At 41.5% G+C, this 16,702-nt stretch overlaps 1 long non-coding RNA gene across 1 annotated transcript; it reads right to left on the bottom strand.

Moving 5' to 3' along the window:
• Positions 1-11,186: 11,186 nt before the first annotated feature.
• LOC145877414 (uncharacterized) lies at positions 11,187-15,178 on the bottom strand. Its single transcript, XR_014391704.1, has 2 exons — positions 14,994-15,178; positions 11,187-12,179 (listed from the first exon to the last, which is right to left on the bottom strand). It is a non-coding gene; the product is annotated as an uncharacterized LOC145877414 (long non-coding RNA).
• Positions 15,179-16,702: the final 1,524 nt, after the last annotated feature.

The following is a 16,702-nucleotide window of genomic DNA, read 5'->3' as shown; positions in this document are numbered from 1 at the left end:
AGAGAGAGCTTCAGAAAGCGTGTTGGAACGACATACTGTAAACCTGGCTGCAACTCTCCACAGCGCAAGAAGAGGGCGTCTTCTATTTCTTAGTACCACTGTGCAGTCGACCAGACCCTGCGCCAGGATAAAGGGGGAAGTTGAAATCGGTGAGGGGGCACACTTTTGGGGTGTTCTTGCATTTGAATTATATTAAATGTGGCTTATTTCACGCTATACCACAATAAACACAAAGTTCAAATTTCGAGAATACGAGATCATTGATTGAGTGCTTTTGAAGTGACAGGTTGGAGAGAAATCTGTAGCCTATCTCTGCTGCGCTGTATCAGTACAATGGACAGCGCCCTGCACACTAAAGCAAGGCCGTTTTGGTAATGAATAGGCTGCACGATAGATAGGGTAAATCACCTATGACAAACAGCCTATGTGAATGCAGCCATACATACAGCTGTTTTACCAAAATACAAACAAAAATACTGCAATGCAAACGAATGAATGAAAACAGAACAAAACAACAGTACCAAGTAAGCCTAGTAAACAAAATATCAGATAAATAAAGGAATGACACAATCTACGCTGAACAAATATATAAACACAACATGTAAAGTGTTGGTCCCATGTTTCATGAGCTGAAATAAAGATCCCAGAAATGTTTCAAACACACAAGAAGATTATTTCTCTCATATTTTGTTCACATGTGTTTATATATCTGTTAGTGAGCATTTCTCCTTTGCCAAGATAAACAATCCACCTGAAAGGTGTGGCATATCAAGAAGCTGATTATAGAGCATGATCATTACACAGGTGCACCTTGTGCTGGGGACAATAAAAAGCCACTCTAAAATCTGCAGTTTTGTAACACAACACAATGGCACAGATGTTGAACGTTTTGAGGGAGCGTGCAATTGGCATGCTGACTGCAGGAATGTCAACCAGAGCTGTTGGCAGATAATTGAATGTTAACTTCTCAACCAAAAGCCGCCTCCAACGTCGTTTTAGAGAATTTGGCAGTAAGTCCAACTGGCCTCATAACCGCAGACCATGTGTATGGAGTTGTGTGGGTGATGTCAACATTAACGGTTTGTTAATGTCAACATTGTGAACAGAGTGCCCCAAGGTGGCAGTGGGGTTATGTTATGGGCAGGCATAAACTACGGACAACGAACACAATTGCATTTTATCGATTGGCAATTTGATTGCACAAAAATACGGTGATGAGATCCTGAGGCCCACAGTGATGCCCATTGTTTAAGGAATCTGTAACCAACCGCCGCATATCTGTATTCTCAGTCATGTGAAATCCATAGATTAGGGCCTAATCAATTTCAATTGACTGATTTCCTCATATGAACTGTAACTCAGTAAAAGTATTAAAATTGTTGCGTGTTGCGTTTGTTGTTGTTCATATTGTTGTTCAATATATATTTTGTCAAGTTACATTAACAGTAAACAAAAGGCAAATGGAGATCCACATAACAAAAACATAGCCTACATCCTAGTGACATGCAGCCATGTACAGCTGTCTTGCCAAACAAATAGGCCTATAGGCCAGCTTCAAACATGGAAAACCATGCTGTTCATGAGTAAAGCTACGCGTTTGATATGGCACAATACACTTCTGTGGATCAAATTCAACCCATGTAATCAATTAACCAATGCCAGCCTACCATAAACACGCTTCCAACAGGTAGAGTTTACAATCACAGAAACCAATAGGCTACCAAGAAAACCATAATAGAATGTATCTATTTCTATGATGAAACACCAATATGTATCTACACAGGGGCGTCATTTGGGTTCTTGCATTGGAATTATATTGAATTCTGCAGTAACTGAATATTCCAGACACCCTCTTCCTATGAACCCGTTGCTATTAAATTAAGGTTTTTGGACAGAAACCCGGTGGCTAGGCCACTAGGGTAGGATTCTAGGCTAACTTGGGCTGGCTCCTCTGTTCCAAGATTGTCAGGAACAGTCGGAGGCGGAGGGGGCTGTGGAGCCAGTATCCTGGCGGCACTTGTGGAAGGATGGGTGGGCTCTGCATGGGGAGCTAGATGGAGCTAGGCAGCATCATAGCTGCTGGGCTTGGCAGTGGCCTCTGTGGTTTGATGCCTTTAATTTGACGGCCTATAAAATGTGCAGTTCGGCGCGGGATGATTGTTAGGCCCGATTATGTATTTTTGCGCATAAGCTTAGCTATCCAACGTCACCATGACATCAACTACAAGTGTGATCAGGGATTTATATTGGAGAAGCAGTTTGAGCCTATCTTCATACTATACTGTCTTTGGTGAAGCAGCTTCAATGGTAAACTTGACCCCGCCCTTATGAACCAAAATCAAATATTACAGGCTGTATTACGTTACTCACTTACAGTAGCCTACCACAGATGAGAAGCGTTTTTTCCCACTTTTGATGGAAACCCAAAGAAGTCATACCAAACCACCCCAGTGGCTTTCCATAACCTATCCCCTACACACAGCCCCTCTGTCCATTGTGCTGACACAGCGCAGCGGAGATACAGATTTTGCGCCAACCTGTCAATCAATTATTTGAACTTTTTTGCTATTTTTATATAATGACATAAAACTAAAACTGAGGGGGCTCAAGTTTCAAATGAGGGGGCTAAGCCCCCCTTTTCCCCCTCGTGGAGCTGGGCCCACAGTCGACACTGATGCTCTGAAGCAAATAATATAGGAAACGTTGTGGACTTGGTCCATTAGGCTACATCTACTGCAGGCCTAGACACCACTGGAGCATGCTGGTCCAACTTGGTGGATACTGTAACGCCCTGGCCATAGAGAGGGTTTTTTTGTTCTTTATTTTGGTTAGGCCAGGGTGTTACATTGGGTGGGCGTTCTATGTTCCTTTTTCTATGTTTTTATATTTCATTGTTTTGGGCCGAGTAGGGTTCCTAATCAGAGGCAGCTGTCTATCGTTGTCTCTGATTAGGAATCATACTTAGGCAGCCTGTTTTCCTTTGGGGTTTTGTGGGTAGTTGTTTCTGTTGTGTGGTTTGCACCGACAGAACTGTTGGCGTTCGTTTGTGTCTTATGTTCAAGTTTTTTGTATTATTAAAATTCAATATGAACACTCACCACGCTGCATCTTGGTCCCCTATTCCAGACGATCGTTACAGATACACTTGACCGCAATTGCACATACCCATACTTCATGACATGAAGCTACACTCTTAGAGAAAAGGGTTCCAAAAGGCATCTTCAGCTGTCCCAACAGGTGAACCCTTTTTGTTTCCAGGTGAAACCATTTTGGGTTCTTCTGTGGAAAGAGTTCTACATGGAACAGAAAAGGGTTCTACCTGGAACCAAAAGGGTTCTACCTGGAAACAAAAACAGTTCTTCAAAGGGTTCTCCTATGGGGACAGCCGAAGAACCCTTTTAGGTTCAAGATCTCCTTTTTTGGGAATGGCAAGCCCATGTCTTCACTCCCCTCTGTGTGTATGTCTGTGTGTGTGTCTGTGTGTGTCTGTGTCTGTGTGTGTGTATGTATCTGTCTGTCTGGACGGACTAGGACCAGAAATCAGCCCTAGCATTTTTAATACATCATCCTATACACCATTATTAGCCAAATAAAGAAAAAAAACAAGTTAGACAGGTCCACTGGATTAAAATGGACCAGCTCACATGGCATTTGCCCAATATTCCAGATGGCCAATCTGCCCCTGTCTGTGTGTGTGTGTGTGTGTGTGTTTAACTGTCTGAAGATGATGGGCTATGATAGGCACTATACCTAATCTCTGTACTTAACCTAATGATTTCAATACTGTCCATAAGGATCTCATTAATGCATATGAATGTGTTGTGATGGCTGTTATGCATCAACAACTTGAATACCTCCTTCTGAAAGTGAATGATAACAATAACTATCTGTTGTGAGAAAATGAGACAAACATTTCATTACGACAGCAAAAAAGACATGAAATTATTACATGCTGCAGCAAGAGCTAGCCTGGCACCTAAAGCACTCGCATTTCCATCCCAAATGGCACCCTATTCGCTAGTGCACTACTTCCATAGGGCTCTGGTCAAAAGTAGTGCACTATGTAGGGAATAGAGCGCCATTTGGGATGCAAGCAGAGGAAGAGGATTAAATGAATAACCGCTTAAGTGCCTTGGAGTTTATTCAATCTGCCAATTATAGGCCTTTTGACTGGCTAAATATACAACACACTCCTCATGCAGAAAATCTATTTACCTCGTCATGTGCCACACAGGTTCAACCGTGTGGGATGCAGAGCAATGTGGAGCAATAAACATGAACTATCTATGGGCAACAATGTCTACCGCTTAAAACATTACTGTAAAATAACTAGAATGGAAATGATGGGGTAATAAATATGATGTGAAATGGAGGGGAGGGAGGGGTTTGTGTGTGTGTGTGTGTGTTTGTGCATGTACACTGTGCTTCTAATGGCACCACTAACTGGGACAGAATTGAAGAGTTTCACTTGGCTTCTGTCTCTTGTCCCAGAGGCATTTGTGCTCAAGTTCATGCCCCTGCCAGATTTGCACATCTAAATAAATAAAATAGGATATTAAAGCTAACAAGTAAACAAATTGTTCTCCCCAAAGGCGAGCCTGCTGTCCCAACTCATCTTGTGTTTCCAGACAAAACAATTTGGCATGAACAGACGTCTGAGAATCCACTGATGCTAAGCTCTAAGTGTAAAGGTAGTCATTGCCCCAGCTCGCATCTGTATGCAATTGGTTCTGACTGACAGAAAGAGAGAGAGAGGGAAATATGTATGTTTTATTACATCTGAGAAACAATGCTCATTTCAAAGCAGTAGGAACCAGTCTGAACATGTCGTCTTTGAGGACATACATAGTTGATTTCAGCCCTGTACACTTTCTGCATACAAATGGTAGAGAAAATACAATTTCAAGAATAAAGGGCATTATAATACTTTATAATGCTTCATTTGGCCTTACACAGCCTGTTCATAATGCTTCATTTGGCATTACACAGCCTGCTCATTATGCTTTATGCATGTAGTTACAGGGCTATGAGCAGTTATTAAAGCCTATGTTGCACGTTATAATGCATTATGCGTAATATACAGTTGAAGTCGGAAGTTTATATACACTTAGGTTGGAGTCATTAAAACTCGTTTTTCAACCACTCCACAAAATTCTTGTAAACAAACTATCGTTTTGGCAAGTTGGTTAGGACATCTACTTTGTGCATGACACAAGTAATTTTTCCAACAATTCTTTACAGATTATTTAACTTATAATTCACTGCATCACAATTACACTGGTTCAGAAGTTTACATACACTAAGTTGACTGTGCCTTTAAACAGCTTGGAAAATTCCAGAAAACTATCTCATGGCTTTAGAAGCTTCTGATTGGCTAATTTACATCATTTGAGTCAATTGGAGGTGTACCTGTGGATGTATTTCAAGGCCTACCTTCAAACTCAGTGCCTCTTTGCTTGACATCATGGGAATATCAAAAGAAATCAGCCAAGACCTCAGAAAAAAAATTGTAGACCTCCACAAGTCTGGTTCATCCTTGGTGAGCAATTTCCAAACGCCTGAAGGTACCACGTTTATCTGTACAAACAATAGTACGCAAGTATAAACACCATGGGACCACGCAGCCATCATACCGCTCAGGAAGGAGATACGTTCTGTCTCCTAGAGATGAACGTACTTTGGTGCGAAAAGTGCAAATCAATCCCAGAACAACAGCAAAGGACCTTGTGAAGATGCTGGAGGAAAATGATCTATATCCACAGTACAACAAGTCCTATATCGACATAACCTGAAAGGCGACTCAGCAAGGAAGAAGGCACTGCTCCAAAACTGCCATAAAAAAAGCCAGACTACAGTTTGCAACTGCACATGGGGACAAAGATCATACTTTTTGGAGAAATGTCCTCTGGTCTGATGAAACAGAAATATAACTGTTTTGCCATAATGACCATCATTATGTTTGGAGGAAAAAGGGGGAGGCTTGCAAGCCGAAGAACACCATCCCAACCGTGAAGCACGGGGGTGGCAGCATCATGTTGTGGGGGTGCTTTGCTGCAGGAGGGACTGGTGCACTTCACAAAATAGATGGCATCATGAGGCTGGAAAATTATGTGGATATACTGAAGCAACATCTCAAGACATCAGTCAGGAAGTTAAAGCTTAGTCGCAAATGGCTCTTCCAAATGGACAATGACCCCAAGCATACTTCCAAAGTTGTGGCAAAATGGCTTAAGGACAACAAAATCAAGGTATTGGAGTGGCCATCACAAAGCCCTGATCTCAATCCTATAGAAAATGTGTGGGCAGAACTGAAAAAGCCTGTGCGAGGAAGGAGGCCTGCAAACCTGATTCAGTTACACCAGCTCTGTCAGGAGAGATGGGCCAAAATTCACCCAACATATTGTGGGAAGCTTGTGGAAGGCTACCCAAAACGTTTGACCCAAGTTAAACCATTTAAAGGCAATGCTACCAAATACTAATTGAGTGTATGTAAACTTCTGACCCACTGGGAATGTGATGAAAGAAATAAAAGCTGAAAGAACTCATTCTCTCTCATATTATTCTGACATTTCACATTCTTAAAATAAAGAGGTTATCCTAACTGACCTAAGAGAGGGAATTTTTACTCCGATTCAATGTGAGGAATTGTGAAAAACTGAGTTTAAATGTATTTGGCTAAGGTGTATGTAAACTTCCGACTTCAACTGTATGGCGTACTTATGATATATGGCATAAGGCATACATATAATGCATTCATCATATGAAGAGTAACTACCATTCCCTGTGGTTTGTTCATCACAGTCTACCTCTGTTACAAAGAAAGCAAAATTCCATGTATTGGAATCTGATTAAAAGGACAAAGTTATTGTCTGTTGTATGAACAGCTTTATTGATGGCCAGGTACTAATGTCAAGCAAGCAACAAAGGATTTGGGTAATATGCATCATGTGTTTTAAAGGGGGCAATCTGGGATTCAAGCAACAGCAAAGCGAGCACCCCACCACTTGTTTTGTTTAAGAGTTGATGGATGGGGTTGGATAAATGTAACCACTCTCAAATACATAGACAGAGCTATAGATGCAAGGATCCATGAAATCAAAATGTAAAAGTAAAAAAATATATATTATGTACCAATCACAGATTGTCCGTTTAAGAAAAGGGTAGAGACTGAAGTCATGAGAGGATGCAGAAGAACATTAGAGGTGCGTTTTAAAAGTCTTAAATATCATGATGGCTGCCAGCGTGATTTATAGTCATTCTTCATATCTGTACTATTCTTGTGACAAGGAAGTGGAATTCATTATTTTATTCAGCTAGGCAGACACCCACTGAGCAGGTATAGAAATGGCATCTATAATAAACTGTAATCGTTATCACCCTCGGGCTATTAACGCCAGGACCATGATTTTATTAAAAACCGTTAGATCTGGTGTACAGACCACTGATTATAATGCTGTGCCATTTACTTAGAAAGGAAGCATACACATGTTCTTCTCACACGGAGACAGCAGTTGTTTCACTCTGGGCCATTGTGTATGTTGGAAGGGAGAAATTAATTATTTTTATAGCACGTCTTGGAAAATGTTTAATACCCGTGGAATGAGTTCAGGTTGACTTTTGAAACACATGAAGTTATTCCTGATACACTCATGTACAAATGCATGCATGAACACACACACACACACACACACACACACACACACACACACACACACACACACACACACACACACACACACACACACACACACACACACACACACACAGTTAATCCTGCAGCTACTGTATGTATAGTGCCTTCAGAAAGTATTCACATCCCTTGCCTTTTCCTCATTTTGTTGTCTTACAGCCTGAATTTAAAATGGATAGAGAAGTTATTAATTGCACTTTGGATGGTGTATCAATACACTCAGTCACTACAAAGATACAGGCGTCCTTCCTAACTCCTAACTAAGTTGCCGGAGAGGAAGGAAACCATTCAGGGATTTCAAAACAGTGACTTTAAAACAGTTACAGAGTTGAATGGCTGTAATAGGAGAAAACTGAGAATGGATCAACAACATTGTAGTTACTCCACAATACTAACCTAATTGACAGAGTGAAAAGAAATAAGCCTGCACAGAAGAAAAATATTACAAAGCATGCATCATGTTTGCAACAAGGCAAAGTAATTCACTTTTTGTGCTGAATACAAAGTGTTATGTTTGAAGCAAATCCAATAAAACACGTTACCTAGTACCACTCTCCATATTTTCAAACATGGTGGTGGCTGCATCATGTTATGGGTATGCTTGTAACCGTTAAGGACTGGGGAATTTTACAGGATAAAAAATAAACGGAATGGAGCTAAGCACAGGAAAAATCCTAGAGGGAAACCTGTTTCAGTCTGCTTTCCAACAGACACTGGGAGATGAATTCTCCTTTCAGCAGGACAATAACCTAAAACACAAGGCCAAATCTACACTGGTGTTGCTTACCAAGAAGACAGTGAATGTTCCTGAGTGGCCAAGTTACAGTTTTGACTTAAATCTGCTTGAAAATATATGGCAAGACCTGAAAATGGTTGTCTAGCAATGATCAACAACCAATTTGACAGCTTGAAGAATTTTGAAAACAATAATGGGCAAATGCTGCAAATCCAGCTGTGGAAAACTCTTAGATACTCATCCAGAGAACTCACAGCTGTAATTGCTGCCAAAGGTGCATCTACAAAGTATTGACTCAGTGGTGTGAATACTTATGTACATTGCCCTAGGTTGGTGGCCTTTAACTCCTAAGAGACAGGGTGACCTCAGACAGGCGTAGTTACCCTCGCCTGTCTGAGTGTGTTGGAATTATTCCCACCATTGACTGGTTGGAGCTGAAGAGCTGGTGGACTCAATCTCTCTCAGTTTCTGTAAAAAATAAAAGAATAAGCGAGGGAACACACATAAACACACTCTTTTTCTGTAGAAAATGGAAAAAGGGAGAAATCAATGCATATTCCAGATTCTAGACATTGGTCTGTCCAACTTTGGCTATATACACAGAGGAGTGTGGGTGTGACTGAGGCAGCAGTGCTCATCTTGCCCCGAGGGCTGAGCTGGACTGTTGTAGACTGACTGAAGGGGATACAATTATATGGATGCTCACTGTAGAATGTTGAACTGGACCTCTTTGGCTCAATAGAATGGTTAATTAATTAGAGTGTTTTAAAAGGTGGGACTGAGCGCGAGGTTCTTTGCAAGCGTACTTATATAGTTTGCTGAACCAAGTTTGTTTTTGAGTGTGTGGTGTGTGTGTGTGTATGTGCGCTTGCATGGGGGTCTGTCTGTCCGCCAGTCCATTTTACTGTGTCTGCTTTACTGTGGGTCGATGATAGGTGGTGTATTCTGTTCCTTCTGCTAACCTCTGAAACAGCTCCCATTCAACAAACTGAACACATAAGTCTGCACAGGTGTCTGTAGAGCACTCACTGCAATATGAAATCATTTATAAGAAATTACACAAAACAAGTCTACATCACAAGCAGTGTCTGAGGTAAATATGATGCATATTGCAATACTCAAAGAGGTCGGTAAAGAAAAGACAGAAAGACAGACAGAGTTCATCTATTATGTGTCTTCTGATAGCAGTCTGAAGGAGACCTTGGAGGAGTGAGGACGACAGTGTCTGTCTGCTAACCAGGGCATTGTGGGTATGATGGATGCATGAGGCATCATCACTCCAGCTCTCAGCTAGAGATGATAGATAGATCTGGACGGATGATATAAGTGATGTGTTATTGGCATGTGTTGTCTTGTGTGTTTTGTGTGTGTGTGTGTGTCTCTGCGTGCATGTGTGCGTGTGTGTGTCAAAGTGTGTGTCTGTGCGTGCGTGCATTGATTTGAGCTATGTCAGTCTCCCTGTAGGAACCAACACCTTGCACATGCTTGAAGAGAACCAAAGGCATCACACCCTAGTTCCCCCTCACATACTAACCGTGCACGTCATGCAATATTCACAGCAATTCTATCATTACAAAGAACATAACCCAGAGAGCAGTTGTCTTTACCTATAGTTGCATACCAGTTAATCTGCTCTGTGAAATCAATGACATACATTCAATTAATGCTCTTTGTGCTGTGAGAATGTGGGCTGATGCATAGAAGGTCTGCGTCCCAAATGGCACCCTATTCCCTATAAAATAAAATGCATTACTTTTGACCAGAGCCTTATGGGCCCTGCTCAAAACATAGGGAATAGGGTGCCGTTTGGGATGCACATAACGTTCCCAAAGTAATGTACAGTGCAGACAAACAAATTGATCTATAAAAAACCCCACCTAGGTTTAAAGTGAGAAGTAGGCATTGATCTGAAGAAAGAAAAAAAGAAAGAAAACTCACATGAGCACCACAATGCCTACTCCACCAAGGTTTTCCAGCACACAGCTTTGACCTACTACAGTAGCTATGTTGGTATACTGTACTTTAAAGAATGTGTATGCAGGTTTCTTAGGATTCAAACCTTCTCAAACATTCTAATTCATACTATTAGAGGTGCTCCCACAATAATGTGATTTGTACCACGTACAGGTTAAAGCATTGGATTCTACACACACCACACTAATCCCATTCGACTAATCCTTTTCTACCTTTTTTAATTATATGAAAGCAAGCTTTGCTTATATACTTACTAGACCATCATGCTTGATTGAGCGAGCTGTTTTGTCTTGTAATAATGTGGTGCCTGCCTGTAGTTCCTTAATAACTTTATGATAGCAGTACATGTCATTGAGAAAAAATATATTTCCTAACATATTTTTTTGGTCAGTAGGTGCCCAGTATAACAACAGGTGGTGGTGCATTGGACACAGACACTCATACCGTATATAGAGGTCTATAGAGCCTGTCCCTATTCCTAATTTCTGGAACCATTAGCTTACCGGTGTAATATTGATATAAGATCGGAAACACTTGCAAACATGGTCCTGTTTTATCAATTGCTGTGCGGATCAACGGGCAGTTCATTACCTCTGTCAATTGAATATGTAGCTGAAAGTTGTGTGTGCATTTGTATCTATTTAAGCAATAAAGATGGTGACGCTAAAATATTAAACATTGTTATTTTACCTTTAACTAGGAAAGTCAGTTAAGAACAAATTCTTATTTTCAATGAGAGCCTGTGTAACGGCCGTCGTTCAAATGAGACCAAGGTGCAGCGGAGGATGTGTTCATCTTACAAGATATTTTAATAACCGAATGAACACTATACAAAAAGAACCAAAAAACAACCAGCAACAGTTCTTTCAGGAACAAACTAAACAGAAAACATTCACCCACAAACCCCAAAGGAAAAACAGGCTGCCTATGTATGACTCTCAATCAGCAACAACGATCTACACCTGTTCCTGATTGAGAGCCATACACGCCGAAACAAAGAAAACCACCAACATAGAAAAAGAAACCTAGAACGCCCACCCATGTCACACCCTGGCCTAACCAAAAATAGAGAACAAAAAACCCTCTCTATGGCCAGGGCGTTACAGCCTGCCCCTGAACGACAGATTTTTATCTTGTCAGCTCGGGGATTCGATCTAGCAACCTTTCGGTTACAAGTCCAATGCTAGGCTACCTGCCGCCCCTATTAGTATTCAGACCCCTTCACTTTTTGTTATGTTACAGCATTATTCTAAAATGTATTAAATCATTTTTTTCTCCTCATCAAACTACACACAATACACCATAATGACAAAGCAAAAACAGGTTTAAAGGAATGTTTGCAAATGTATACAGCCTTATTATGAAATGTATTAAATCGTTTTTTTCCCCTCATCAATCTACACACAATACCCCATAATGACAAAGAAAAAACTGTTTTTTAGAAATGTTAGCAAATGTATATAAAAAAAACTTCAGACCCTTTAGTCAGTACTTTGTTGAAGCAGCTTTGGCAGCAATTACAGCCTTGAATCTTCTTGGGTAGGACACTACAAGCTTGGCACACCTGTATTTGGGGAGTTTCTACCATTCTTCTCTGCAGATCCTCTCAAGCTCTGTCAGGTTGGATGGGGAGCATCGCTGCACAGCAATTTCCAGGTCTCTCCAGAGATGTTCGATCGGGTTCATGTCCGGAATCTGGCTGGGCCACTCAAGGACATTCAGAGACTTGTCCCGAAGCCGCTCTTGCCTTGTCTTGGCTGTGTGCTTGGGGTTGTTGTCCTGTTGGAAGGTGTTACGAGAATTAAGTTATCAATGTTCTTAAACCGAACTTCAATTAAACTACTCAGTCTGCCCCCCCAGAGTGTGTAAGATTCTGGTTGAATGAAGCAGACGCATAGCCAGCCTACAAGGGTCAAAATGTTTATTTATGAGAGCTCTCAAATTCATACAATGCACACAGCCTTTCATATTACCACACACACACACAAATAAACGTACTTCAGTAGAGAACTCCACCCAGCTTTAGGCGGCTGTATTTTTCCACAGTACCCAGACCACCTGTCTCCTTATCTTTTGCCAGCCTAGCCGTTTTCGGGCAGTTGTTCCCCTCCCTAGGGAGGCCCTGTTCCTCTCACAAGGTCGTCTTATCAACTCTGCCCTGTTCATTTTGAAATAGTAACAGTGTCTTACTCACACACAGTATTGGAATATAGTTTTTAACCCATTATTATAGCCTTATAATTTCGAATACATTTCAACAGGTTATATGCTTTCTGAGTGAAATCATTGAGTCAAACCTTTAATCATATAATTTCCATTACAGAAGGTGAACCTTCGCCCCAGTCTGAGGTCCTGAGCGTTCTGGAGCAGGTTTTCATCAAGGATCTCTCTGTACTTTGCTCTGCTCATCATTCCCTTGATCCTGACTAGTCTCCCAGTCCCTGCCGCTGAAAAACATCCCCACAGCATAATGCTGCCACCACCATGCTTCACCGTAGGGATGGTATTGGCCAGGTGATGGGCGGTGCCTGATTTTCTCCAGACGTGGCACTATGCATTCAGGCCAAAGAGTTCAATCTTGGTTTCATCAGACCAGAGAATCTTGTTTGTCATGGTCTGAGAGTGATTAGGTGACTTTTGGCAAACTCCAAGCGGGCTGTCATGTGCCTTTTACTGAGGAGTGGCTTCCGTCTGGCCACTCTAACATAAAGGCCTGAGTGCTGCAGAGATGGTTGTCCTTCTGGAAGGTTCTCCCATCTCCACAGAGGAACTCTGAAGCTCTGTCAGAGTGACCATCGGGTTCTTGGTCACCTCCCACACAGATACCAATTCCCCATTCCAAGCTGAAAGACTAAGGCCAATAATCCCAATTAAAAACACTACTTCTCAGTTTCACCCCCAGTTCTCATTTGCCGCTAACGAGTGATCGAGCTGGTTAATTGAGGTCAAAAGTCCTCCTCATCTACTGATTGCACTTTCACCATCCCCCTTTCTCCCCCTCTCCCACCACCCCTCTCCCTGTGAGTGACAGTGACCCTCTTTGGTGCCATGTAAATCTGAAGGACCAGAGGAGATACTGTCTGACCCAGGCTCTCAGCCTCTTCCTAATCCCTGAAAGAGACACCCCTGAGCGGGGACAGACACACATTTTTACACAACACCAGGCTTATCTACAGCCAGCCCCTACCTACTCTAAGCTGTAGCCACAGTGATATTGGAACAGAACAAATCCTCAGCTGTCACAGCACTATCAGAGAGAGAGAAAGAGAAAAAGAGATAGAGGCCCCCTCCTCCTTCTGACAAGATCTGGTCGTCTCACACGGCGTCCGTATCAGTGGCTGACGTCAATGGCCAATAGAGATAATGAAGCACTGAGGGTGGTTTGATCGTTTGGTGGCTCCCATGCAGTAAAACTGTGTGTTTGAGTGTGTGTGTACCTCAGTGGGAAAAGAAAACTAACAGAACCACTGTGGTCAACAAACACTGGTCCAATCACACCCACAACTCAGTTCTTTTCTCTTTGGTGACAATCCCTCATCAACCAATCCCTCATCAACCAATCCCTCATCAACCAGTGTTTCCTTTCACTCTTAGTAAATTACACATTAAATGACATGTGGCCACAATAGTATAGGCATAGGTTGAAGCTCAGTGTTATATTCAAATCTCCTTATCATCATATCTAAACCAATGACACCAATCTCAATGAAAATTTGCAAATGAACTTTATTGGAGGTACACAACACATTCCCCGCCTCTCGTCATGAGCCGTCAGGCCGTTACCGAGAACAACATACCAGATTTTTTTAACTGAGTTAAGTGTATTTTCTGCGCCATCCTAGCTCATATTCTAGACGTCGGATTAAAACGAGGCTATCGTGTCCATAAAGTGACCATTGGACTTAAAAAATGCCATATTGACTAAGTTTGTAGGTGCAACAGTTTTTTATAAAATGTATAATTTATCGCTCTCCCCAGATCATTTCTGTCCATTATTAAGAACCAACGATGTTCTACCTTTTTATAGCATTTCTGACAATGCTAACATATTTTCATTCGAATCTCAGCGTCCTTGGCTGCTATTATAGCCAGCTAGCTCACCAACTAGCCAGCAGCTACAAGTCAATGAGACTGTACCAATGTTGACAATATATCCTGGATAGCTAGCTACATTCTTCCATAAAGCATAGCTAGCTGTGTAAAGTGCATAGTCAACTTCAAACTTTGGGAAACTGCCATGCTGCTAACTTATAATATATGCAATTGGCATTGCTCATCTATTTACTCTGGCATGATTGCCAAACTGGCAAGGTTGCTATGTGTGCAGCCAGACGTCAGTTTCAGCATAAACACCGCTAGCCTACATTAACTCAACCAAGATCAGCCTCTCACCAAACAAACTGTAGCTGATAAAACTCATCGTCTTGCTAAGAAACAGTTAGCCATGTTAAATCTAAACCCGGCCAATGCACATGCAAGTAGCGCATTGGCTGCGCATTGCAACACATGCTAGCTAGCTACCTAATTAGCTAGATCAACACATGAGACCGACATATTGCTGCTCGAGCATCCAGAACAAATTCTAGCCCTTACCTTATTATGATTTAATTCAGTACACCCTCCTCTGTCAATGCAATTTACTTCATGCCATTTTAACCCAAATTTGTCTGATTGATCAACAGTGTCAAGTTACTTTTCAGTAAGTAAAATTATGTTGAAGTTGGCTTCATTTTAGGTTCTGAATGGAAGGTGAAAAGACGTCTTTTCAGGAAGTTTAAAATATGTATTTTCCGGATGTTGAAAACATGTTTTTTTTTAGGACATTGAAAATTGGTATTTTCCGGAAATCGAAAATCCACATTTTCCAGACTTTGAAATCAGGTTCATTTTCGCCTCTGAATGAATGTTGAAAAAACTTTCTATACTTTTTTTTACTGTAATGTACTGCACTCCGCTGTGCTCTACTGCAGTGGTTCTCAAACCTCTCCTCGGGATACTCCAGTCATTTCACCATTTTTCTCTAGCTCTGAACTAGCTATTGAAGAGCTTGAGGATTAGTTGACAAGTTGAATCAGGTGTGCTATCTCTGGAATAGATACAGATAGAAATCTGGGACGATCCCTACGGTGAAGCATGGTAGTGGCAGCATCATGCTGTGGGGATGTTTTTCAGTGGCAGGGACTGGGAGACTAGTCAGGATCGAGGGAAAGATGAACGGAGTAAAGTACAGAGAAATCCTTGATGAAAACCTTCGGGACAAGTCTCTGAATGTCCTTGAGTGGCCCAACCAGAGCCCGGACATGAACCCGATCAAACTTCTCTGGAGAGACCTGAAAATAGCTGTGATGCTCCCCACCCAACCTAACAGAGCTTGAGAGGCTAGTAGAGAATGGGAGAAGCTCCCCAAATACAGGTGTGCCAAGCTTGTAGCGTCATACCCCAAAAGACTTGAGGCTGTAATCGCTGCCACATGTACTTCAACAAAGTACTGAGTGAAGGGTCTGAATACTTATTTAAATGTGATATTGCAGTTTAGCATTTTTATACATTTGCTAAAATGTAAAAAATATGTTTTTGCTTTGTCATTATTGGGTATTGTGTGTAGATTGATGAGGGGAAAAAGCGATTTAATCCATTTTAGAATAAGGCTGTAACGTAACAAAATGTGGAAAAGTCAAGAAGTCTGAATACTTTCTGAATGCACTGTATCTCAGTTATTGTAGGTACATTTTTCCTTAACAAAGTATCTATCAGAAAAGTCTGTGCTACTAGAGGGGAAAAAATAGTCACGTGCATATAACTACAAGGCTTCAATGTCACGATTTTTACATATTGAAATTAGACCGTGTTGCTCTATTATCATCATCGAAGTGGAGCTGAAGATATCCCCAATGAACCTATGGGAACCTATTTCCTATGGGCTCTGGTCAAAAGTAGTGCACTTTATAGAGAAAAGAGTGCCATTTGGGACACAATCTCTGAGCCGTTTCTCCAGCAAGAGGGATATTGGATCAATGTGAACACGAACAAAAGTAACGTGTGCAGACAGATGGGTGATATTGCCAGTAAGCTATCATACAGTATGTACTGTAATAGATACTTGGGATATTGCCTTGAGGCATCAACACACTGTATTTTATAATAGTATTCCTACCATAGTGTGTGTGGATGTGGTAAAGAGATGCATTTCTATAGCCTTGTCCCAGATCTGTTTGTGCTGTCTTGCCAACTCGTAAGGTTATTGTCATGATATGCCAAACAATGACAATGACCATAGGAGTTGGCAAGACAGCACAACTAGA

This window comes from Salmo salar, chromosome 03, assembly GCF_965601325.2.
Source record: "Salmo salar chromosome 03, fSalSal1, whole genome shotgun sequence".
Classification (NCBI taxonomy): domain Eukaryota; kingdom Metazoa; phylum Chordata; class Actinopteri; order Salmoniformes; family Salmonidae; genus Salmo; species Salmo salar.
Note: the sequence above shows the minus strand (reverse complement) of the source record. Positions and strands in the feature narration are given on the sequence as shown.